A 26,022-nucleotide genomic window follows, 5' to 3' on the forward strand; every position below is an offset into this window, starting at 1 on the left:
TTTGAAAACAAGAGAAGAGATTTTTATTTATTTAACTAGGAAAGTTAATTAAAACCTGTTAAGGTGTAGGGGGCAGTATTTTCACGGCCGGATGAAAAACATACCCAGATTAAACTGTTTACTACTCTGGCCCAGAAACTATAATATGCATATTGTTAGATTTGGATAGATTTGGATAGAAAACACTCTGAAGTTTCTAAAGCTGTTTGAATGATGTCTGTGAGTATAACAGAACTCATATGGCAGGCAAAAACCTGAGAAAAATCCAACCAGGAAGTGGGAGATCTGAGAATTGTAGTTCTTCTTTTGAATCCCTATCGAAACTACAGTGTCTGTGGGGTCACGTTGCACTTCCTAAGGCTTCCATTGGCTGTCAAAAGCCTTCAGAACGTTGTTTCATCATTCTCCTGTAACCGGGCAGAGAATAGGAGCTCAGTCACTGAGTGGACTGCCTGAGGACCAAGGACTTGGTGATGCGCCCCTCCTTCTTTTTCTTCTGGAATGAATACGCTATTGTCCGGTTGGAATATTATCGCATTTTTACGTTAAAAATACCATAAAGATTGATTGTAAACAACGTTTGACATGCTTCTTGGAACGGTAATGGAACATTTTGACTTTTCGTGTTTCAAATTGCGCTCGCGCATTATGCCTTTGGATAGTGACCTGAACGCACGAACAAAACAGAGGTATTTGGACATAAATATGGATTATTTCGAACAAAAACTAAATTTCTTGTGGAAGTAGCAGTCCTGGGTGTACATGCTGACGAAGATCAGCAAAGGTAAGAGAATATTTATAATACTAATTCTGAGTTTAGGTGACCCCAGAACTTGGCGGGTGTCTGTATAGCTTGCTTTGATGGCGAGCTATGTACTCAGAATATTGAAAAATGTGCTTTCGCCGAAAAGCTATTTTAAAATCTGACACAGCGGTTGCATCAAGGAGTACTGTATCTATAATTCTTAAAATAATTGTTATGTATTTTGTCAACGTTTATGATGAGTATTTTTGTAAATTAATGTGCTCATTCACCGGCAGCTTTGGTGGGAATACATTTTCTGAACATCACGCGCCAATGTAAAATGCTGTTATTGGATATAAATATCAACTTTATCGAACAAAACATACATATATTGTGTAACAAGATGTCCTAGGAGTGTCAGTCTGATGAAGATCGTCAAAGGTTAGTGCTTCATTTAGCTGTGTTTTGGGTTTTTGTGACATATATCCTTGCTTGGAAAATGGCTGTGTGGTTATTTTTGTCTATGTACTCTCCTAACATAATCTAATGTTTTGCTTTCGCTGTAAAGCCTTTTTGAAATCGGACAATGTGGTTACATTAAGGAGAAGTGTATCTTTAAAATGGTGTAAAATAGTCTAATGTTTGAGAAATTGAAATTATTCGATTTTTGATGTTTTGTATTTCGCGCCCTGCTGTTCCATTGGATGTTGGCCAGGCGTTCCGTTAGCGGAACACAGCTGGATGTGATGCAGTCTGGATTCAAACCAGGTACTGCAGTGACGCTTCCTGCATTGAGATGCAGTGTCTTAGACCGCTGCGCCGCTCGGGAGTGGCTCAGAGAGCTACTCATCAAGCTACATTGTTTCTTACAGTACTTAAAGTTTTACTTTCTTACTCCTTGTCAGATTTGAGTAACATTTAACTTTAACAGTTAAACAGTTTAATGCTTTGAACGTACTATGGCTGTTTCGTCAAGCCAGGGTCATTATCGCATTATGATTGGCCAATCAAGCAAAGTCTTAGGCCTCTCCTACATCAACTACCCCCTTTGAAAATGTAATTTTGATTCCAGTCAACATAGTTGTAGTTAGTGTAGAGCAACCATATTTCTGCCTGTCTGTGTGTGTACCAGGTCTGTGTGCTTAGTAGGATCTTCATTTTAGCCAGTTTGCTGCAGCAACAGGAATTGTAAATTATGTGGGTCATAAAGAAAGGATTTTTTTGTTGGGGTTGATAAATTTGTCATTAGCGCTAATCAAGTCATTTTAATATGATAATTACAAACTTTAGAACCCTTTTTCAACCTTGAATACAGTTTGCGTGGGTGCTTTGGTCTAGCACCTAAGACCACCAAAGAGACTCCTGGCTAATGCATTATAGCCCCCTCAGAACTCACTAGTCGTGATGATGTAAATTGGTATAAGTAACTGTAATAAAAAAAAGTAGCTGTGTAATGTTGCATTGTTACATGATTAGAAGTATTCTTTATGACGGCATTTCCATTAGGACTACAATGTGCGTACAGTGAAAATGATAGTCGGTACAGTAAGTACTAGGGCCGGGATGATACCAGTATCGCGATACTCATTAGTAACGTGGGCAAGAAAAAAAAAACACGAAGTGGATTCAACTTATTTTGGAAAACAGCCCTAATGTTGGAAACAAACAAATCATTATGTTGAAATCCAGAGTAACATTTATTTATTTTCCAAAGTACAGCACACAATATTTTACATACAGCAGGTTTTTAAAAGACCAAAGAGTTAGATCTGCTTTGTGTTTTCATTTTTGCCATGGAAAAAATAACGTGATGCTGGTATCGTCCCGACTTCAGTAAGTACAGCTACACCAGTGCTTTGATGTGTAATTTCTCCTAGTGTACATTATGTTGGTGAATTTAACTCCTTTAATCTATCCTTAAATGATATGTTATCCTTAGTCATTATACACTTTGATCAGTAATGTCATTACCAGATTAAATATGAACCGACCTAACATTGTACTGTATTACAGCACATATATGATGAATTTCTCATATTTCTATATCATTAACATATACCCAATGCAATTCTTACCCTTGCAATTTAATCCAAAGAAACTCAACATTGCAAAATCAAATATATAAAACGCAGTCTTCATAACAACTAAAAATGTCCCAAGAAATTGCCTACCTAAAAATAGCAAACATGACAAACCAAATAGCACTAAAATATTTTTCATTTAATATTAATCTCCTTTCACAAAAGGTTTATGTTAATAGTCTTAAAACTAAGCCAATCTAACCAAAGTACAAGCATGTGAAACCCATTCATGCGGAGCTGATTATTTACCCCAGATTATTGTTTTACCTCGTAAATAGGGTTTTTGTTGACAAAGTAAATGTAGGAGTCCCCAGCCAGTCCGATCCTCAGTACTCCCTCTTCGCAAGCTACCGCTGTCATTTGATTGCGAGGCACCTTCAGAGTTTGCAGATGCTATGCAAAAGGGAGTAAAAATTGCTTTGGTCAAATGCCATGTACCCTAATGACAATACTGTGTACTTTGTACAGGCTGAATCCTAATTGGATAACTATACTCAGTGGCCAGTTTAGTAGGTACGGCCCCTTTGCCTCCAGAACAGCCTGAATTATTCAGGGTATGGAAACATTGCTCAATTGGTATCAAGGGACCTATCGTGTGTCAGGAAAACACCATTACACCACCGCCACCAGCCTTTACCGTTGACACCAGGCAGGATGGGGCCATGGACACATGCTACTTACGCCAAATCCTGACTCTGCCGTCAGCATGACGCAACAGGAACTGGGATTCATCAGACCAGGCAATGTTTTTCCACTCCTCAATTGTCCAGTGTTGGTGATCGCGTACCCACTGGAGCCGCTTCATTTTGTTTTTAGCTGTGGTCGTCTGCTGCAATAGCCCATCCATGACAAGGACCGACGAGTTGTGCATTCCGAGATGCCGTTCTGTACACCACTGTTGTACTCCTTTGTTAATTGCCTGTTTGTGGCCCGCCTGTTAGCTTGCACGATTCTTGCCATTCTCCTTCAACCTCTCGTCAACTAACTGTTTTCGCCTACAGGACTGCCGCTGACTGGATGTTTTTTGTTTGTCGCACCATTCTGGGTAAACCCTAGAAACTATCATGCGTGAAAAGCCCAGGAGGCCGGCCGTTTCTGAGATACTGGAACTGGCGCGACTGGCACCAATGATCATACCTCGCTCAAAGTCGCTTAGGTCACTAGTTTTGCCCATTCTAACATTCAATCAAACGGTAATGCCTCAATACCTGTCTGCCTACTTTAAATAGCAAGCCACGGCCACGTGGGGGTTGGTGTACCTAATAAACTGACCAATGATTCTGGCTACTGAAGTTCACATAAAATCCTTTTGACATCAATGCCAAATCTACCACACCTTTTAATGAATACAATTTATTATACAACTTTTATTTATACTTCCTTCATTCAGCTCAGAAACGTGGTTGTCTGGAACCTTCCACATCAACAAGGAACATCTGAAAGCCATGCTGTGAGATTCTTAAGTCTTGACCTTAGAATCGCCGGGATCTCTCTCCTCTCCGAATGGGGTGTAGAACTGCACCACGTTGACTTCCTTACCCATGACCCTCAGGTACTCCCACTGCAAGCACGCTGCCATACTGGTTCTATTGCATACTGGCCATGTTCATCAGCATGTCTATGAACACTGGGCCTGGAGAGGGACAGGAGAAAGGGTTGCAAGGAAGGGATATTGGCCGTGGAGCAACGACCTTCATAAAGATTATCGTCATCATTGTCATTATGACTATATTACTCCAAACTTGAAAACATGAAAATATTGCTCATACAGTTTAGACCTCTGGCATAACTTGGCAAAAAGTGATTACAGCAGACATTTGAAAGGATTATGATTGATCAAGGATTATGCCATCTCAACAAGCCTTCCCACCCCATTCCCCCCCTTGCCCATTCACTCACTTTCATCCTTGTCATGGTGCATGACCTAACACCGTCCGTTATTGAAGGAGATGGCCAAGCAAGGGCAGTCTGGCTCCACGTAGCCCTCTGACCTTGCATACCAGTGGATCCCTGCTATACTGATGGCTCCAATCACGTTACACAGACAGTTGACCATCATCTTTATCTGCAAGATAACTGACTTTCTCTAAGTCTCCTATAGCTAAGAGGTATCCACTATTCAGAAGTGGGAATGTATTAAACACTCTAAAACAATTGGATCTTGCACATTTACTAACTGTACAAAAAAAGGCTATTGATCATTATTTTGGGGGTGTTGCTATCTTTTACATTTTTTAAAGGCTACCAGACTTACAATGAAGTTTCCCTGATTGGCGTAGATATATATTTCCCCATTGGCCATCCAAAAAAGGAGGATCTTGCTCTCTTTTTTTTTTTTTCTACTGGCCCCTCGTTGGAATCGAACCCACAACCCTGGCGTTGCAAACACCATGCTCTACCAACTGAGCCACAGGGAAGGACGGAAAGACAGTTGTGAAGAAGGCATGACATAACCTATTCCCCCTCAGGAGACTGAAAAGATTTGGCATGGGTCCTCAGATCCTCAAAAGGTTCTACAGCTGCAACATCGAGAGCATGGCACTACAGAGGGTAGTGCACACGGCCCAGTACATCACTGGGGCCAAGCTTCCTGCCATCCAGGACCTCTGTACCAGGTGGTGTCAGAGGAAGGCCTTAAAAATGGTCAAAGTTTCCAGCCACCCTAGTCATAGACTTTTCTCTCTGCTACCGCAAGGCAAGGGGTACCGGAACGCCAAGTCTAGGTCCAAGAGGCTTCTAAACAGCTTCTACCCCCAAGCCATAAGACTCCTGAACATCTAATCAAATGGCTACCCAGACTATTTGTATTGCCCCCCCTCCCCTCCTTTACGCTGCTGATATTCTCTCTTATTATCTATACATAGTCACTTTAAAAACTTTACCTACATGTACAGTGAGGGAAAAAAGTATTTGATCCCCTGCTGATTTTGTACAGTTGCCCACTGACAAAGAAATGATCAGTCTATAATTTTAATGGTAGGTTTATTTGAACAGTGAGAGACAGAATAACAACCAAAAAAATCCAGAAAAACGCATGTCAAAAATGTTATAAATTGATTTGCATTTTAATGAGGGAAAAAAGTATTTGACCCCCTCTCAATCAGAAAGATTTCTGGCTCCCAGGTATCTTTTATACAGGTAACGAGCTGAGATTAGGAGCACACTCTTAAATGGAGTGGTCCTAATCTCAGCTTGTTACCTGTATAAAAGACACCTGTCCACAATCAGATTCCAAACTCTCCACCATGGCCAAGACCAAAGAGTTCTCCAAGGATGTCAGGGACAAGATTGTAGACCTACACAAGGCTGGAATGGGCTACAAAACCATCGCCAAGCAGCTTGGTGAGAAGGTGACAAGAGTTGGTGCGATTATTCGCAAATGGAAGAAACACAAAAGAACTGTCTCGGCCTGGGGCGCCATGCAAGATCTCACCTCGTGGAGTTGCAATGATCATGAGAACGGTGAGGAATCAGCCCAGAACTACACGGGAGGATCTTGTCAATGATCTCAAGGCAGCTGGGACCATAGTCACCAAGAAAACAATGGTAACACACTACGCCATGAAGGACTGAAATCCTGCAGCGCCCGCAAGGTCCCCCTGCTCAAGAAAGCACATATACATGCCCGTCTGAAGTTTGCCAGTGAACATCTGAAAGATTCAGAGGACAACTGGGTGAAAGTGTTGTGGTCAGATGAGACCAAAATGGAGCTCTTTGGCATCAGCTCAACTCGCCGTATTTGGAGGAGGAGGAATGCTGCCTATGACCCCAAGAACACCATCCCCACCGCCAAACATGGAGATGGAAACATTATGCTTTGGGGGTGTTTTTCTGCTAAGGGAACAGGACAACTTCACCGCATCAAAGGGACGATGGACGAGGCCATGTACCGTCAAATCTTGGGTGAGAACCTCCTTCCCTCAGCCAGGGCATTGAAAATGGGTCGTGGATGGGTATTCCAGCATGACAATGACCCAAACACACGGCCAAGGCAACAAAGGAGTGGCTCAAGAAGAAGCACATTAAGGTCCTGGAGTGGCCTAGCCAGTCTCCAGACCTTAATCCCATAGAAAATCTGTGGCGGGAGCTGAACGTTCGAGTTGCCAAGCGTCAGCCTCGATACCTTAATGACTTGGAGAAGATCTGCAAAGAGGAGTGGGACAAAATCCCTCTTGAGATGTGTGCAAACCTGGTGGCCAACTACAAGAAACGTCTGACCTCTGTGATTGCCAACAAGGGTTTTGCCACCAAGTACTAAGTCATGTTTTGCAGAGGGGTCAAATACTTATTTCCCTCAAAATGCAAATCATTTTATAACATTTTTGACATGCGTTTTTCTGGATTTTTTTGTTGTTATTCTGTCTCTCACTGTTCAAATAAACCTACCATTAAAATTATAGACTGATCATTTCTTTGTCAGTGGGCAAACGTACAAAATCAGCAGGGGATCAAATACTTTTTTCCCCTCACTGTACATATTACCTCAATTACCTTGACTAACCGGTGCCTCCGCACATTGACTCTGTACTGGTACCCCCTGTATGTAGCCTCGCTATTGTTATTTTACTGCTGCTCTTTAATTATTTGTTACTTTTATTTCTTATTTTTTTTGTATTTTTCTTAAAACTGCATTGTTGGTTTAGGGCCTGTAAGCACTTGACTGTTGTATTCGGCGCTTGTGACAAATAAAATTTGATTTGTGTTTAACTCCATCTGCTCTAAAATTCGATTAATTTCGGCCAGTGAACCACCCTTACTTACATCATTCAAGAAGATCGAAATGCATATTCCCATGAAACTGAATTAGATCAAATGGTTGTCATGCATGCAGCATGGACGTTTCACCTGTAAAACGTTGCTGCTCAGCTATTTTCAGGTCTCTCCAGAGATGTTCGATCGGGTTCAAGTCCAGGCTCTGGCTGGGCCACTCAAGGACATTCAGAGACTTGTCCCTAAGCGACTTTTGCGTTCTCTTGGCTGGTTGCTTAGGGTTGTTGTCCTGTTGGAAGTTGAACCTCCACCCCAGTCTGAGGTCCTGAGCACTCTGGAGCAGGTTTTCATCAAGGATCTCTCTGTACTTTGCACCATTCATCTTTGCCTCGATCCTGACTAGTCTCCCAGTCCCTGCCGCTGAAAACATCCCCACAGCATGATGCTGACACCACCATGCTTCACAATAGCGATGGTTCCAGGTTTCCTCCAGACGTGATGCTTGGCATTCAGGCCAAAGTGTTCAATCTTGGTTTTATCAGACCAGAGAATCTTGTTTCTCATGGTGTGAGAGTCTTTACGTGCCTTTTGGCAAACTCCAAGCGGGCTGTCATATGCCTTTTACTGATGAGTGGCTTCCATCTGGCCACTCTACCATAAAGGCCTGATTGGTGGTGTGCTGCAGAGATGGTTGTCCTTCTGGAATGTTCTCCCATCTTCACAGAGGAACTCTGGAGCTCTGTCAGAGTGACCATCGGGTTCTTGGTCACCTACCTGATCCCCGATTGCTCAGTTTGGCCAGGCGGCCAGGTCTAGAAAGAGTCTTGATGGTTCCAAACTTCTTCCATTTAAAAATGATGGAGGCCACTGTGTTCTTGGGGACCTTCAATGCTGCAGACATTTTTTGGTACCCTTCCACAGATCTGTGCCTCAACACAATCCTGTCTCGGAGCTCTAAGGACAATTCCTTCGACTTCATGACTTGGTTTTTGCTCTGACATGCATTGTCAAATGTGGGACCTTATATACACAGGTGTGTGCCTTTCCAAATCATGTCCAATCAATTGAATTTACCACAAGTGGACTCCAATCAAGTTGTAGAAACAGGATGCACCTGAGCTCAATTTCGAGTATCATAGCAAAGGGTCTGAATACTTATGTAAATAAGCTATTTCTCTTTTTTATTTTTAATACATTTGCAAAAATTTCTAAAAATCTGTTTTTACTTCGTCATTGTGGGGTATTGGGGTATGCGGTAGATTGCTGAGGATTTGTTTTAATTTAATCCATTTCAGAATAAGGCTGTAATGTAACAAAATGTGGAAAAGTCAAGGGGTCTGAATACTTTGCGAAGGCACTGTTTTTTGATATACACACACAAACTACACAAAAATGCACACTTCCTTTTACCTCATCAACACAAACCTTAAGCCACATGAATATGACAAGCTCATTTTCTTATTTAAATACAAGTTAAGGAATACTCAATAATTATTCATTAACATAAATTACATTTAATGTGTCATGTCTTTCATTTATCTTGCACATGCCACAATAAGGAAACAAATCAATTGTCAGTGATATAGACTATTGCTTCCTCTACACTTTCATTATAAGTGGAAGATAAAATACATATGTAATATTCTTAACTGGAAAGGTGCTACCATGGGGAGCAAATTATTGTGCAAAAAAATCTACTTTGAAATGGGGGTTATCTGTCGTGAGCAAATGGAACATTAGTGGCCAAGTCATTCAATGGTAAACAAAATGTCTTATATGTAAAACACATAGATTGAAGGAGGTTATACAGTACATAACTCCAAAATGGACTGTTGTTAATAATGAAGGTTGCTAAAACAGGAAAACTATACAGCCATTTTAGATTGAGGTTAACTGGGTGAGCTCTGAATGGTCTCTTTGCAGCATCCTCTTTAGAATCAACGCATTCGTCCAAACTGGGTCACTTTCCTCGATAGATCATCTAGTGGACAACAGTCAAGGAAACATTTGTCTTCTTCAATACATATACACTATATACATATGAGCAATCTTAAACTGTCATAGTTCTTTATTGTCTCGGGAATCGGAAAGAGGAAAGGGAAAGCATTACTGGTGTAGCACACACCCTGTAGCCCCCGTAAGGGCCCTATGAATTTTAGAGGCCTCCTTATGGGGAGGTTGGGGTCCCCCCAGAGGTTGTGCCCCCCAGATAGCATTATCGCTCAGCCTCATGGCAAAATATGTGGAATAGCAGGAAAATAGCTCAGGGATTCTTGAAAGTCGGGAAAATCCTTGTCCGGCAGGGAAACTTTATTTTTTATAGTATTTATTTTGCATTATTTGAGCTGAAATTTTATGAATATTAACTGAAAATGATCGTATGTTGTTCCTTGCATTAAAGAATATTTCTCTCAAAACATTGCGTCTGGAGATTTGGTTTACTGTGTCAGATTTGTCTAAAATGAATCAGGAATGAGCAGGGTCAGTTATACCATAAGGACCCTTTATTCGTGTCCTCATTACATGTAGTGGAACAAGACAACTCATAATATCATAATAAACACATAATAAATTCTCCACTTTTGATAGATTTAAACAAACAATATTGGAATCACCACAGTCACAACCATAAATGGTCAACTACATCTGCCTGATAGATTAAAATAGAATATTAATTTTGTTTCAAATATGTCATTTTTAATTATGTTTTAGAGTCATAAAGTAACTGAGGAAAAACGAAATTGCTACTCGGTCAGATTTTTGTCTAACGTCAAGTCTGTCAGAGTCCTGAAAGATCTGATAGAGTGGTTGTTTTTATAGGGGATTTTCCAGTTAATCATTTTTCATTTTTTACAAATGTCTGTTTTGAGTCTCAACGTCAACAGTGAAGAGGCGACTCCGAGATGCTGGCCTTCTAGGCAGAGTTCCTCTGTCCAGTGTCTGTGTTCTTTTGCCCATCTAAATATTACATTTTTATTGGCCAGACTGAGGCCAGGCTTTTTCTTTGCAACTCTACCTAGAAGGCCAGCATCCCGGAGTCGCCTCTTCACTGTTGATGTTGAGACTGGTGTTTTGCAGGTACTATTTAATGAAGCTGCCAGTTGAGGACCTGTGAGGCGTCTGTTTCTCAAACTAGACACTCTAATGTACTTGTCCTCTTGCTCAGTTGTGCACTGGGGTCTCCCACTCCTCCTTCTATTCTGGTTAGAGCGAGTTTGCTCTGTTCTGTGAAGGGAGTAGTACACAGCGTTGTATGAGATCTTCGGTTTCTTGGCATCCCGGAGGCGACTCCGGGATGCTGGCCTTCTAGGCAGAGTTGCAAAGAAAAAGCTATATCTCAGACTGGCCAATAAAAAATAAAAGATTAAGATGGGCAAAAGAACACAGACACTGGACAGAGGAAGATTGGAAACAAGTGTTATGGACAGGCAAATCTAAGTTTGAGGTGTTCGGATCACAAAGAAGAACATTCGGGAGACGCAGAAAAATGAAAAGATGCTGGAGGAGTGCTTGACGCCATCTTTCAAGCATGGTGGAGGCAATGTGATGGTCTGGGGGTGCTTTGGTGGTGGTAAATTTAAAGATTTGTACAGGGTAAAAGAGATCTTGAAGAAGGAAGGACGGCGCTTAATTGGAGCCAATTTCCTCCTACAACAGGACAATGACCCAAAGCACAGCTCCAAACTATGCAAGAACTATTTAGGGAAGAAGCAGTCAGCTGGTATTCTGTCTATAATGGTGTGGCCAGCAGTCACCGGATCTCAACTCTATTGAGCTGTTGTGGGAGCAGCTTGACCGTATGGTACATACAGAAGTGAAGCATGGGGTGAAATCTCTTCAGATTACCTCAACAAATTGACAACTAGAATGCCAAAGGTCTGCAATGCTACAAATGGAGGATTCTTTGATGAAAGCAACGTTTGAAGGACACAATTATTATTTCAATACAAAATTATTGTTTAAAACCTTGTCAACGTCTTGACTATTCATTTTGCAACTCATTTTATATATGTTTTTATGGAAAACAAGGACATTTCTAAGTGACTGCAAACTTTTGAACGGATGTTTATATATTTCAATTGTTGTTAATATTGAGACAAATATTGAGATTGTCCTGTCTTTCAAGAATCCCTGAGCTTGAAAACAGCAACATTTTCTCTCAGCCTCATGGAAAATGTGTAAAATAGCATGAGATTAGCTATAAAACTGATTTTTTTTCTCTCTTTCCCATGGAAGAAAAATAAATCCACTCAGAACTGTGATACACCACTGGCAGGCATACTGTATGTACAACATTGCAGCTGGCTGTAGTGGCTTTGAGGTCTTGTGAAATTGCTAAATAAATAAATACCACCCATTATAAAACAATGGTGAGGTAAAAGGATATGTTTGCTGGTCAGCTCCTGTATGGTGAACTGCATCTTCATCTGGAAGGCAATCTGAGCATCACACATGCACGCGTTTTCACTCAGCTTATTCCCACTCATCTCGTTCGCATCCTCTGAAAGAGACATCAGTGGCAGAATTGAATCATGAATAAATTGTACATTTCTATATAGAAATGTACATTAAGTAACTCTAATTCCCATTAAACAAGTTATAGCTAACAAGTTGATAGGCTACTCAGTATTACACAGTAAAGTGTAATAACGTGACACTTCATCCACACCTAGGAATCTATTAAAACCCTTTTCCATATTGGTTACAAGGAAACAAATTGTGGAGTTACAAATTGCTACCAAATATTATAATTTCCTGTTACTACGTGGTTTTGGAGCAACTTAATGAAAAGTGTGAAAACTAGTTGACTTAATGTAAAGTCAATACTACAAATACAGACATTGCATACAGTCAAGTGGTGTCAAGTACTTGGTCAATGATCAGGTGAAGCTTTTTCAATCATTGAGGGGAAGTCAGTGGTAAATCAATTGGGTTTTGCAAAAGGTTAACAATCACTTTAAGGCTTATACAAGGCGGTGGGCCAGCCATTCATTCAAGCACTTGTTCATCATAACACAAACCCATTGTCACGTATACTCCCTCTACGGCCTCTAGGTCATCAGGCTGCTGATTTATCCTGCACACCTGTCACCATCGTCTCGCGCACCTGTGCCTCATGACACACCTGGACTCCATCACCTCCTTGATTATCTTCCCTATATCTGTCACTCCCCTTGGTTCTTTCCTCAGGTTTTATTTACTCGGTTTTCTTGTCGGTGCTTGTTTGTGTTTTGTGTTCATTGTTTCTTTTATTTATTAAAACACTCACTCCCTGAACTTGCTTACCGACTCTCAGCGCACTTGTTACACCCATCATCTAATAGTTCATATACTTAGATTTTCAAAGTCTCCCGAAGATTTGAAGCAAACCATAGGTGACGGCATGCAATTTGAGATACCCAGGCATCGGTCCAACAAACGCATGAGGCCAAAAACAAGTCAGATGGCCGAGCTCCTTCGTGTCCTTTTCCTGTGTCTAAATCCTGTTCCGCTAGCAGCTAGCTCATGCTTTACCTCCCTATGCTCATCCATTTCCTTCTTCCTTACTTTGGCACAACTTGCTCTTTAAGGTGTGAGCTATGGAGTCGATGGTGCTAAAGGTGGCCAAGTTAAAGTAATGCTGGCTATGGGGCACAGAGGCTATCTCCTGGAGCTCTCTCTCCTCTGTTTTAACCACACCGACTGTATATATCTCCACATCTGGGGAAAGATAGGAAGACAGGACAGGACAAGGGTCACTTAGACAAACCCAAAACTGAGGTAGGGTAGATGCAGGGTTGGGGAGTAATGGATTAAAAACTGTAATCCATTACGTTACCAGCAAAAAATATTGTAATCAGACTACAGATACTAGATTACTTCAAGGGTTACTTTTAAATTCTGAAAGGATGTTTGCTAAAAAACATCAGACACTTCTGTTTTCTCAATTTACATTCAAATCAGCATTGAAAACAGGCGCAAGTTTAAGTTTGTTACACCTGAGCGACTCTGACCACAAGTCAGAGACCATTATGATGACTCACCAAATGTGTTTGATGGATCGCAGGAAAAGAGCAGGAATAGGCTTTTGTAGGCTACAATCCAAGCTATGTCTTCCAATGGTGCGACTGCTGTCGACATCCACAGATTACCCAACTTGAATAAACGCTTGGAGGTAAGGATGACAGTAGTGATGTAGTCTACGGTGATACAGATATCACTTATTATTGATATCTACATAGTGCATCAATGTGATTCACACTGCTGCTCTCTCATTTAGCTATTTGCGCCTTACGGATTGTGATTGTTGTGGATGGCTGTTCACAAATCTAAATTTGTATTTGAACCCAATAATGGTTGAATTCAAGAAGTTTAAGCTGCCTATCAATCATTGATTTTGAAACCAGTGGACAGCCAGTGAAAAATGCGTAGTGTGTATCCAAGCCTGTGGAAAAAAAGTGGTGCTTTTATTGCTCAATCTAATTCATGCTGATAAAAAAAAAAATCCATAGGCCTACGGACACATGCTCAAACTTGCACACTTTTGATAGACTTAAATTGGCCATCTGTAGTTGCTACTGTCACGACTTCCACCGAAGGTGTTTCCTCTCCCTGTTCGGGAGGCGCTCGGCGGTCGGCGTCGCCGGCCTACCAGTCATCACCGATCCCTTTTCCGTTTGTTTTGTCTGTGGTTCTTTCACACCTGTTTTCATTTGCCTTCATTTCTGTTTGTATAATTACCCATGTTGGCCTGCCTAGGTTTGTGTGGGATTGTTCATGTGATGTTGTTCGCTAAGGTTGTGCCTTATTGGTTCTCACGTATTATACATCGTGTGTATAAGTTTAGGAGCGTTGTTTTTTGTTTCCCTCCTTCCGTGAGTAACTGGTTTTCTCTGTTATCAAGAGCGTTTGTTTTGGTATTGTACCCGACCTGTATGTTTGTGGGACTTGCCTATTAAATACGCATCTCGGACATCTCTGCTCTCCTGCGCTTGACTCACCTCTACACAATCCCGTCACAGCTACATCCATTTTTGGATGTGTGTATATATATATATATATATATATATATTTACATTTACGTAATTAAGCAGACGCTCTTATCCAGAGCGACTTACAAATTATATATATGGTTCTCATGGAGTGTGACAGTTGAACAAAGCTCATAAGGCATTTATAAGTTATATTCTTCAAGAATCAATGGATATACATACGTGTATCCATCTTGAAGAATCAATGGATATATATATATAGAAAAATCAATGGATATATATATATATATATATATATATGGAAGAATAAAATGTATAAATGCCTCATGAGCTTTGTTCAACTTCAGCCCAAAATATAAGTTAGTTTTTCTCCAATATTTGTAAACATTGTAAATGTAAACAAACACTGTATAGCTTCATAACATGGTTAAAACAATAATTGTCATATCATGGATGGTCAGTCCTTGCATCCATAGCTCTGTCTATTAATCTGAGAGTGGTTACATTTCTCCAGGCCCATCCCTCAGCTTTTTACCAAAACATAGGCGGAGCGACAGTTTTGTTATTGTTTCCATCTGTGGATTTGCCCTTTTTAAACAGCTGTATATTATCAAGATATCAAAGAACACCAACAAAAAAGTAAACAATAGGCCTACAGCAAATACAGCACATGGCATTAATTTTTCACATGTAAAAGCACTTTTCAGTAGTGCTCAAAGCATGCCATTCCATGAGCGCAGCATTTATTTTTCAACTCAAATCAATGAGCCCAATCAGTCGTCCATGACAACAAAATGATAAACAACAGAGTAGGGCTGTCTAATAAGTCCTTAGTTTTGAGGTCATGCTCAGGTAAAACTATTTGGTTAATCTATATTTCCATATTTCCAAGTCCTATTCTTGAAGATCAAGGGATATAACATTTATTGGAATGACTGCAATTCTGATAGACTTTGGTTTTTAATGTGAACATATTTAATTGTATTATTACATGCAGTAGAAAGCGATGGGTTAGAAGAAGCATACATAACCAACCCATGAAGTAAAACATTTTTACATCCACATACACTCAAAAGTTTTAGAACACCTAAGGGTTTTTCTTTATTTTTACAATTTTCTACATTGTAGAATAATAGTGAAGACATCAAAACTATGAAACAACACATATGGAATCATGTAGTAACCAAAAAAGTGTTAAACAAATCGAAATATATTTTATATTTGAGATTCTTCAAAGTAGCCACCCTTTGTCTTGATGACAGCTTTGCACATTCTTGGAATTTTCTCAACCAGATTCACCTGGAATGCTTTTTCAACAGTCTTAAAGGAGCTCCTACATATACTGAGCACTTGTTGGCTGCTTTTCCTTCACTCTGTGGTCCGACTCATCCCAACCATCACAAATTGGTTGAGGTCGGGGGATTGTGGAGGCCAGGTCATCTGATGCAGCACTCCATCACTCTCCTTCTTGGTAAAATAGCCCTTACACAGTCTGAAGGTGTGTTGGGTCATTGTCCTGTTGAAAAACAAATGATAGTCCCACTAAGCGCAAACCAGATGGGATGGAGTATCACTGCAGAAAGCTGTGGTAGCATGCTTGTTAAGTGTGCCTTTAATTCTAAATAAATCACAGACAGGGTCATCGGCAAAGCACCCCCACACCATAACACCTCCTCCTCCATGCTTTACGGTGGGAAATACACATGCGGAGATCAGCCATTCATGAACACCGCATCTCACAAAGACACGGCGGTTGGAACTAAAAATCTCAAATTTGGATTCCAGACCAAAGGACAAATTTCCACCAGTCAAATATCCATTGCTCATGTTTCTTGGCCAAAGCATGTCTATTCTTATTATTGTTGTCCTTTAGTAGTGTTTTCTTTACAGCAATTCGACCATGAAGTCCTGATTCACACAGTCTCTGTGTTAACTCTGTGAAGCATTTATTTGGGCTGCAATTTCTGAGGATGGTAACTCGAATGATCTCATCCTCTGCAGCAGAGATTACTCTGGGTCTTCCATTCCTGTGGCGGTCCTCGTGAGAGGCAGTTTCATCATAGCACTTGATGGTTTTTGCAACTGCACTTGAAGAAACGTTCAAAGTTCTTGACATTTTCCATATTGGCTGACCTTCATGTAATGATGGACTGTCGTTTCTCTTTGCTTATTTGAGCTGTTCTTATTTGAGCTGCCATAATATGGACTTGGTCTGTTACCAAATAGGGCTGTCTTCTGTATACCCCCATACCTTGTCACAACACAACTGATTGGCTCAAACGCACGAAGGAAATAAATTCCACAAACCTTTTAAGAAGGCACACCTGTTAATTGAATTGCATTCCAGGTGACTACCTCATGAAGCTGATTGAGAGAATGCCAGGAGTGTGCAAAGCTGTCATCAAGGCAAAGGGTGGCTTTTTGAAGAATCTCAAGTATAAAATATATTTTGATTTGGTTAACACTTTTTTGTTTACTGCAGGACTCCATATGTGCTATTTCATAGTTTTGATGTCTTCACTATTATTCTACAATGTAGAAAATAGTAAAAAATAAAGAAAAACCCTTGAATGAGTAAGTGATCTAAAACTTTTGACCGATAGTGTATGGCCAGCTATGTAAACTTTAACATTGATTTATCCTGCAATATATGTTGTTCAATTGGTAACATGCATTTTTTTATTCTTCAAATGCCTCTTTAAGGGGAAAGTAATCTAAAAGTAACTGAATGTAATCAGATTACGTTACTGAGTTTGGGTAATCCAAAAGTTACATTACTGATTACAATTTTGGCCAGGTAACTACTAACTGTAACGGATTCTGGACTACAGGAAAAAGAGAACCGAGCACTTTCACATTCTCATCAACGGGGCTGCAGTAGAGCAGGTTGAGAGCTTCAAGTTCCTTGGCATCCACATCACCAACAAACTAACATGGTCCAAGCACAACAAGACAGTCGTGAAGAGGGCACGACAAAACCTATTCCCCCTCAGGAGACTGAAAAGATTTGGAATGGGTCCTCAGATCCTCAAAAGGTTCTACAGCTGCACCATCGAGAGCATTCTGACTGGTTGCAAGACTGCCTGGTATGGCAACTGCTCGGCCTCCGACCGCAAGGCACTACAGAGGGTAGTGCCAATGGCCCAGTACATCACTGGGGCCAAGCTTCCTGCCATCTAAGACCTCTATACCAGGCGGTGTCAGAGGAAGGCCCTAAAAATTGTCAAAGACTCCAGCCACCCTAGTCATAGACTGTTCTCTCTACTACCACAAGGCAACCGGTACCGGAGCGCCAAGTCTAGGTCCAAGAGGAATCTAAACAGCTTCTACCTCCAAGCCATAAGACTCCTGAACATCTAATCAAATGGCTACCCAGACTATTTGCACTGCCCCCCCCCCCCCCCTCTTTTACACCGCTGCTACTCTCTGTTGTTATCTATGCATAGTCACTTTAATAACTCCACCTACATATTACCTCAACTATCCAGTGCCCCCGCACATTGACTCTGTATCGCTACCCCACTGTATATAATATCGCTATTGTTATTTTACTGCTGCTCTTTAAGTACTTGTTACTTTTATTTATTTTTCTTATCCATATTTTTTAAACTGTATTGTTGGTTAGGGCTCGTACAGTGGCTTGCGAAAGTATTCACCCCCTTGGCTTTTTTCCTATTTTCTTGCTTTACAACCTGGAATTAAAATTGATTTTTTTGGCGGGGGGGGGGGGGGGTTGTATCATTTGATTTACACAACATGCCTACCACTTTGAAGATGCAAAATATTTTTTATTGTGAAACAAACAAGACAAATAAGACAAATAGACAAATACGTGAGCGTGCATAACTATTCAAAACAACAAAGTCAATACTTTGTAGAGCCACCTTGTGCAGCAATTACAGCTGCAAGTCTCTTGGGGTATGTCTCTATAAGCTTGGCACATCTAGTCATTTGGATTTTTTTCCATTCTTCAAGGCAAAACTGCTCCAGCTCCTTCAAGTTGTATGGGTTCCGATGGTGCACATCAATCTTTAAGTCATACCACAGATTCTCAATTGAATTGAGGTCTGGGCTTTGACTAGGCCATTCCAAGACATTTAAATGTTTCCTCTCAAACAACTCAAGAGTTGCTTTAGCAGTATGTTTAGGGTCATTGTCCTGCTGGAAGGTGAACCTCCGTCCCAGTCTCAAATCTCTGGAAAACTGAAACAGGTTTCTCTCAAGAATTTCCCTGTATTTAGCGTCATCCATCATTCCTTCTGACCAGTTTCCCAGTCCCTGCCAAAGAAAAAACATCCTCAAGCATAATGCTGCCACCACCATGCTTCACTGTGGGGATGGTGTTGAGAGGTGTTGGGTTTGCGCCAGACAGCGTTTTTCTTGATGGCCAAAAAGCTACATTTTTGTCTCATCTGACCAGAGTACCTTCTTCCATATGTTTGGTTTTAACCAAAAAGCATGTGGGAGACTCCCCAAATGTGTTTGCTTATTTGTTTCTTCAAGCAATGGCTTTTTCTGGCACTCTTCCGTAAAGCACAGCTCTGTGGAGTGTACGGCTTAAAGTAGTCCTATGGACAGATACTCCAATCTCAGCTGTGGAGCTTTTGAGCTCCTTCAGGGTTATCTTTGGTCTCTTCGTTGCCTCTCTGATTAATGCCCTCCTTGCCTGGTCCGTGAGTTTTGGTGGGTGGTGTTGCAGACTCTGGGGCCTTTCAAAACAGGTGTATATATACTGAGATCATGTGACAGATCATGTGACACTTAGATTGCACACAGGTGGACTTTATTATGTGACTTCTGAAGGTAATTGGTTACACCAGATCTTATTTAAGGGCTTCATATGCATGCACCACTTTACTGTTTTAAATTTTTTAGAATTTAGAAGTAATTTTCTTCATTTCACTTTGCCAATTTGGACTATTTTGTGTATGTCCATTACATGAAATCCAAATAAAAATCCATTTAAATTACAGGTTATAATGCAACAAAATAGGAAACACGCCAAGGGGAATTAATCCATTTGCAAGGCACTGTAAGTAAGCATTTTACTGTTGTATTCGGTGCATGTGACTAATACAATTTGATTTGATTTGATTGCATTTAGAAAGTAACCTACCCAAACCTGGGTAGACGATACATGGGATGGGACATCTAAGGATTACAGAGCTATGGAATGAGGAAACATGCATTCATATAAAACACTCGAGTTGGGGGGGACAACTGGCTTTACATTTGGAGGGGAAGATATCTGGAGTCATTTTAGAGTTTTACAACTTCTGAAATGTTACATTCAAAATGGTCTTAGGACCTCCTGAGTGGCGCAGCGGTCTAAGGCACCGCAATGCTGAGGCATAACTACAGATCCGGGTTCGATCCCGGGCTGTGTCACAACCGGGAGACGCATGAGGCGACGCACAATTGGCCCAGCATCGTCCTAGTTAGGGGAGGGTTTGGCCATCGTGCTCTAGCGACTCCTGTGGTGGGCCAGGTGCATGCACGCTGACACGGTCACCAGTTGTACGGTGTTTCCTCTGACACATTGGTGCGGCTGGCTTCCGGGTTAAGCGGGCACTGTGTCAAGAAGTGGTGCGGCTTGGCAGGGTCATGTTTCGGAGGACACATGGCTCTCGACCTTCACCCGAGTCCGTACGGGAGTTGCAGCGATGGGACAAGACTAACTACTAATATCATGAAATTGGGGAGAAAAAGGGGTAAAAATAAAACATTTAATGGTGTTACATACTGTGTAAGAAAAAGGGGCCTCATCCTGCTCTTTGAGGTTCCTGGCGTGCTCAGAGATGTCATCTTTCGACTGTCCCGGGGCACGTTGGCTGACTTTGGCCTGGCGCCCTCTCCCTCGGTGAAGCTCCTGTCCAACAGGTGGTGCAGGGCCAGACCGGTCATGGAGCCCTTGGCTGAACACCTCTCACCGCCTCCTTCAAAGCTTTGTCAGTCCGGTGCTGGTTTAAGGTGAACTCGGTCCGGACTCGCCTGGAGTACTGGATCAGGCCGACCTGTACAGTGCCAGGGCCGACTTGGAGCAAGTCCACCAGATGCACCACGAAACGCTTCACCAGCTTAAAGTTGTCAGGGTGGATGCTCTTGGAGCTGTTGATGACCAAGATCAGGTCGAGCTCCGGCCCTGCAGCCCGGGCTACTCTACAGCTCCATGGGTGTGAATGCTAAAGAAGCCACGCCGACACATCACAACAAACTCAGCATGTATTAGCCGTAAAGTGAAGCGGGGACCTTAGCTTACAAAGCTGGCATAACCACATTGGATAGTGGCATGTACAGTGCTTGACTTCGGCAGGAACAGACAGAAACTGAGTTCCATGCACATCAAATGTTCTACTGCATGAGTTCCTGTACCTCATTTAGAATATTGGCTTAAAAATATTGCGATGTTCCGGCACCTAAATATAAAACAGTACCAACACCCAAAATGAGCACCGGCACATATTTCAATCTACTTCAAACACTGGGCATGCATACCATAACAGCAGCGTTTAGGTTTTCTAGCCCATGAATTCTGGAATGAAGGTGCGCCAACCGTTCAAACCTGATCCATTATGGTATTGCAAAGAACCTGCTGCCAAGTGTAAACATAAGACAAAATCTTTCACATTAATATTTACCTTTACCCCTGAATACAAGGCTTGTTTGTATTCTTTGCCCTCTCCTTTCTCTATTACACAATTAATACAGTAGAAACGTTCACTACACAAAAAAAACATTTGGGTAACACTTTATTTGAATAGTACCTACACAAGGAATTCATAATGCATTGATAGCTCATACAGTACATAAGCATTTCATAATATACTTATGGCAACAATCGCAAGTTGAAATCTGCAATATAAGCAATATTCCTGTGACATAACAGAACAATCTACCTGTGGCTGTTGGCATGAGCATTTATTAAATTATTGCTTGTGAAAGGGTTATTCATGGGTATGAATGTGTTACAAAGTCCTTATGTAGGTACCTATCAAATAAAGTGATACCCACATTCCCGATAAAGTGTACATGTTGTCTTGTCCGCATTCAGTGTATAGCCATCTCGACACTTGCAGGTGTACGAGTTGTTGTTCTTGACACATATGTGGTTGCAGTCGTGTCCCAAGGCACAGGCATCCACACCTGTAAACAAACATCCTCACAGCTGATTGGCTTAGTCTGACAAAATCATCATCGTGAACAGGAATATTCCGTTTTAGATTAATGTAAATTACCAATGACTTTCTAATTGGTCAGTTGAGGGTTATCATACGGAATCTAATCAAAGATTGCTGTTACACAATAAATGTTGACATAATTATTATTCTATGATTTGCGTACCTAACACATTAATCAATGTTTTTTGGGTACAGGTGCACAACACCAGTTCTCATCTGCTGGTTTCCATTCTTGATTTTTAACCAATAACTAGTTTCGACCTGAGAAACCAGATATGTGTACTTCCTGGGTGATCAATAACATTAGTTGATCAAGGAAGACACACAAATCAGCTGGACTTTGGCCCTTAAGGGATTGTACACCCATGTTATAGGAGGACATAACGTGACTTAGCCTGTTGATCTCCAAAAGTCCTTAAAGTTGGAGGAGTTGAAAGCATGAAGGTCAGTCAATACGGAACATTTCAAGAACTTGAAACTTTGAAAGTTTCTTCTAGTACAGTCGCAAAAACCATCAAGCGCTATGATGAAACTGCGTCTCATGAAGACTGCCACAGGAAAGGAAGACCCAGAGTTACCTCTGCTGCAGAGGATAAGTTCATTAGAGTTACCAGCCTCAGAAATTGCAGGACAAATAAATGTTGCACAGAGTTCAAGTAACAGACACATCTCAACATCGACTGTTCAGAGGAGACTGCGTGAATCAGGCTTTCATGGTCAAATTGCTGATAAGAAATCACTACTAAAGGACACCAATAAAAAGAAGAGACTTGCTTGGGCCAATATATCTGTCCTTTGGTCTGATGAGTCCAAATTTGAGATTTTTGGTTCCAAACGCAGGGTCTTTGTGAGACACAGAGTAGGTGAACCGATGATCTATTCATGTGTGGTTCCCACCGTGAAGCATGGAGGAGGATGGTTTTTGCGAATGCACTTGAAGAAACTGTCAAAGTTCTTGAAATGTTCTGGATTGACTGACCTTCATGTCTTAAAATAATGATGGACTGTCATTTCTCTTTGCTTATTTGAGCTGTTCTTACCATAATATGGACTTGGTCTTTTACCAAATAGGGCTATCTTCTGTATACCACCCCTACCATGTCATAACACAACTGATTGGCTTAAACACATTAAGAAATAAAGAAATTCCACAAATTAACTTTTAACAAGGCACACCTGTTAATTTAAATGCATTCTGTGTGACTACCTCATGAAGCTGGTTGAGAGAATGCCAAGAATGTGCAAAGCTGTCATAAAAAAAATACATATATTTAGATTTGTTTAACACTTTTTTGGTTACTACATGATTCTATATGTGTTACTTCATAGTTTTGATGTCTTCACTATTATTCTACAATGTAGAAAATATAAAAAATAAAGAAAAACTCTGGAATGAGTAGGTGTGGCCAAACTTTGGACTGGTACTGTATGTATAGTGTAAGTGTTGTTTATTGATGTTTTCATGCAAAAGAAACCATGGTCTCAGCATGACTCCCTGCTTAAATACAGATGAACTAAATAAAAAAAATGCCTCACTCTCTTACCACACAGGGTTTCCCTGAACTTAGACGTGAGCTTCTCAATGACGCCGTAGGTCTCCACGTAGAACACGTGTTCATCCAGGGGCAGACTGGCCATGAGACGCAGGGACTTCATGTCCGCCCTGTCCACCCCCACTGCGTAGATCTCGATGCCCGACCGCCCTCGCTGTCGCGGCCACCTCCTCCACCGTGTCCTGGGGACGTCCATCGGTTACGATGATGGCCACCATGGCAATGTTCTTGTTAGCTAGCCGGGAGCCTGACTCCTCAGAGAAGGTCTCCTCCATGGCCGTCTTGATAGCCAGGCCAGTCATTGTACCAGCAGCTAGAGATTTGATGCGGGCCAGCGCTGCGTTCAGGCCTGCCTTGTCGAAGTGCGTCTTAAGAAGGAACTCGATCTTCACCGTGCTAGCGTAGTTCACGACGGCCACCCGCGTGGCATCCGAGCCAATGTCGAGGGTGTCGATCATGTCAGCCAGGAAGATTTTGACCATCTCAAATTCTGTGGGTCGCACACTACGTGAACTGTCGATAATGAACAACAGGTCTAGGGGCCGGCTTTTGCAGTGGGTTCCTGCGAGGGAAAATTGGGACATTGGTTTTTACCACCGAGGGTGGAATGGTTTGCTCTACACACTTTGACAGAGAACTGCTAGTCAGAGTTCCTCTGTCACATCTACTGTATCAAACACATTCAGGCTTCACATTCAGGTCTGGAGTTGCTGAGGGTTTTAGTAAGTCAGCTTGATATGTTTTACTGGTGAGTTTACTAGGTACTACTATTTCAAATAGATTGCATGGGAGCGTTAGTTTTAAGCGTGCAACCGTTTTTGCTTCAGTACACACAGCAATGATACTACAAACAGCAGTAAAAAGAACAGTTTTAAAAAGTCTGAAGAAAAAGTGGATGAAAGCTTAGTGAGAGAAGTTTCTGAACATTTCCGAGGAAAGTAAACATGGACACCAAACCAATTTCAATGTAATATAGTAAACAAAATAGAAGGTTCATGTTTACTTCTCTCAAGATTCACCTGCAGAGGAGGAAAAAAACTACCGAATAGTGACTTATATGACAGCACCTGCTCAATCCTAGGACAAAGAGATTGTAAAAGGAAGAAAAAACCCCACATAAAAACACCAAAAGAAGAGGGTGGGTTCCGATTCAAATTTATACCCAGAAACCAATCAGTCCTTGAGGGATTCAATCAAAAGGAGGTTTTTCTTTTTTGCCTAAAGTCTTTTACCTGTGTCAGCACTGATGATGGGAGTGGTGGTGCCGCTTGGGGTGCTGACCGGCTGTTCAAGTGGAGGGGGTGGTGCTGTGGGCCGGAGGTACATGACTGGCCATTTCCCGGGTGGCTGGTGATAGTAGTGATAGCCATTAAACCTGTAATTATTGCCATGTACTTTGGGCCACCATGATGGAGGAAGAGGGAGAAGTAGTAGAGCAATGGTTATTTTGTTTGCCTCAAGTGCAATGAGATGCCTATGGTATTGATGTGAAGTACATTAGCCTGCTGTTATTAGCCTTAAGCTAACAGCAATAACAGCAATTGCTAGCAGGGTTGGTCTGGAAAAGTGCTTCATAAATCCATTATTGTATGGAAATAATAGCCATAACGTTTAATGTAGCCTAGCCCAAAGTTTTGAGTACACATTGACACCAGTCCTTCCTTTGGTGTGCTATTTGGTTAACATTTTACAGCTAATGAATTTCAAAATGTATGCAATTGTATGGCAAGATAAGAAAGTATATTTACTGTAAAAAAATGTGTATCTGCCTTTATTCTGTAATACCCGAGGACTGGCCAATACCCGCTTAAATTTCAGAACTTTTATAATACATTGACGCCAATGCCAAATTATCTCAAATGTAAAGTCATGAAGAGCAATAAAACTTAAAGGAGAATAACTGTGCGTACTATTACAAAATAGCCTACATTGTACAAAAATGAACCAACCTCCCAAATCAATATTTTTTTTTATTCTGATTCTGAGACAACTGAGCTGGTTCCTGAACATTCCCAATTTGTTGCTGTCCTTGTGGAGCACTCTGAAATGGTTGTTGCTGTTGAATGCTCTGCTGAAATGTTTGCGGTGGCACGATAGGGCTGTCTGCGTGATGCTGCCGAGGATGGTATCCTCCATGAAGTCGGTATGTTCCTTGGACCTCCATAGCAAGCAACGACATGCAACAGACGAGTCCTCCAATTAACAATGTCATCCTGTGGCAGTTGGTTATTTTTGGTAAGCTACGTCTCAAGAAGCAATTCAGAATACTAAACCATGAATACAAACATTTGCTCTCTGGAGGCATATTTAACCATCACCAGGCTAAACGCGTGGGAGAAGGTCGTCCAATCCAGAAGTGGGAAGAAAGCATTACACAAGTTTTGGGTTGGTTTGTGCGACCCGAACAGTGGCTATGGAGGCAAACTATGTGATGTTGTTCTGAAGGGAAAAGGGACGTTATTTTGTTTTAATTGTTCATGCAAAGTGCGACCTCTAGCGTCACATACAAGCACATGCAAGCTTATTGGTGTGATCGGTTTTATTCTCAATTTGATATGCGTATATTTTTATATGAAAAAAAAAAATCTAAAACAAACACATCTAACACAACTACGTTTGAGGCATTTATCATTAATATTTGTTAAGTTTAGATTATTAGTTTGTTGGAGTTTCAGTATACAGGTTCATAAAAGAGTTGTTATTAGAAACTCAATTACTTTGATGTTACAAAAAAGCATCCAATGTTAATGTTAATAGTAATAGATACCGACATTTATAGCATTT

General features: G+C 41.2%; 1 pseudogene; it reads right to left on the minus strand.

Moving 5' to 3' along the window:
• Nucleotides 1-4,412: 4,412 nt before the first annotated feature.
• Nucleotides 4,413-24,564, minus strand: LOC106610580 (matrilin-1-like; annotated as a pseudogene).
• Between the last annotated feature and the right edge of the window lie 1,458 nt (nucleotides 24,565-26,022).

Source organism: Salmo salar, chromosome 09 (assembly GCF_965601325.2).
Source record: "Salmo salar chromosome 09, fSalSal1, whole genome shotgun sequence".
Taxonomy (NCBI): Eukaryota; Metazoa; Chordata; class Actinopteri; order Salmoniformes; family Salmonidae; genus Salmo; species Salmo salar.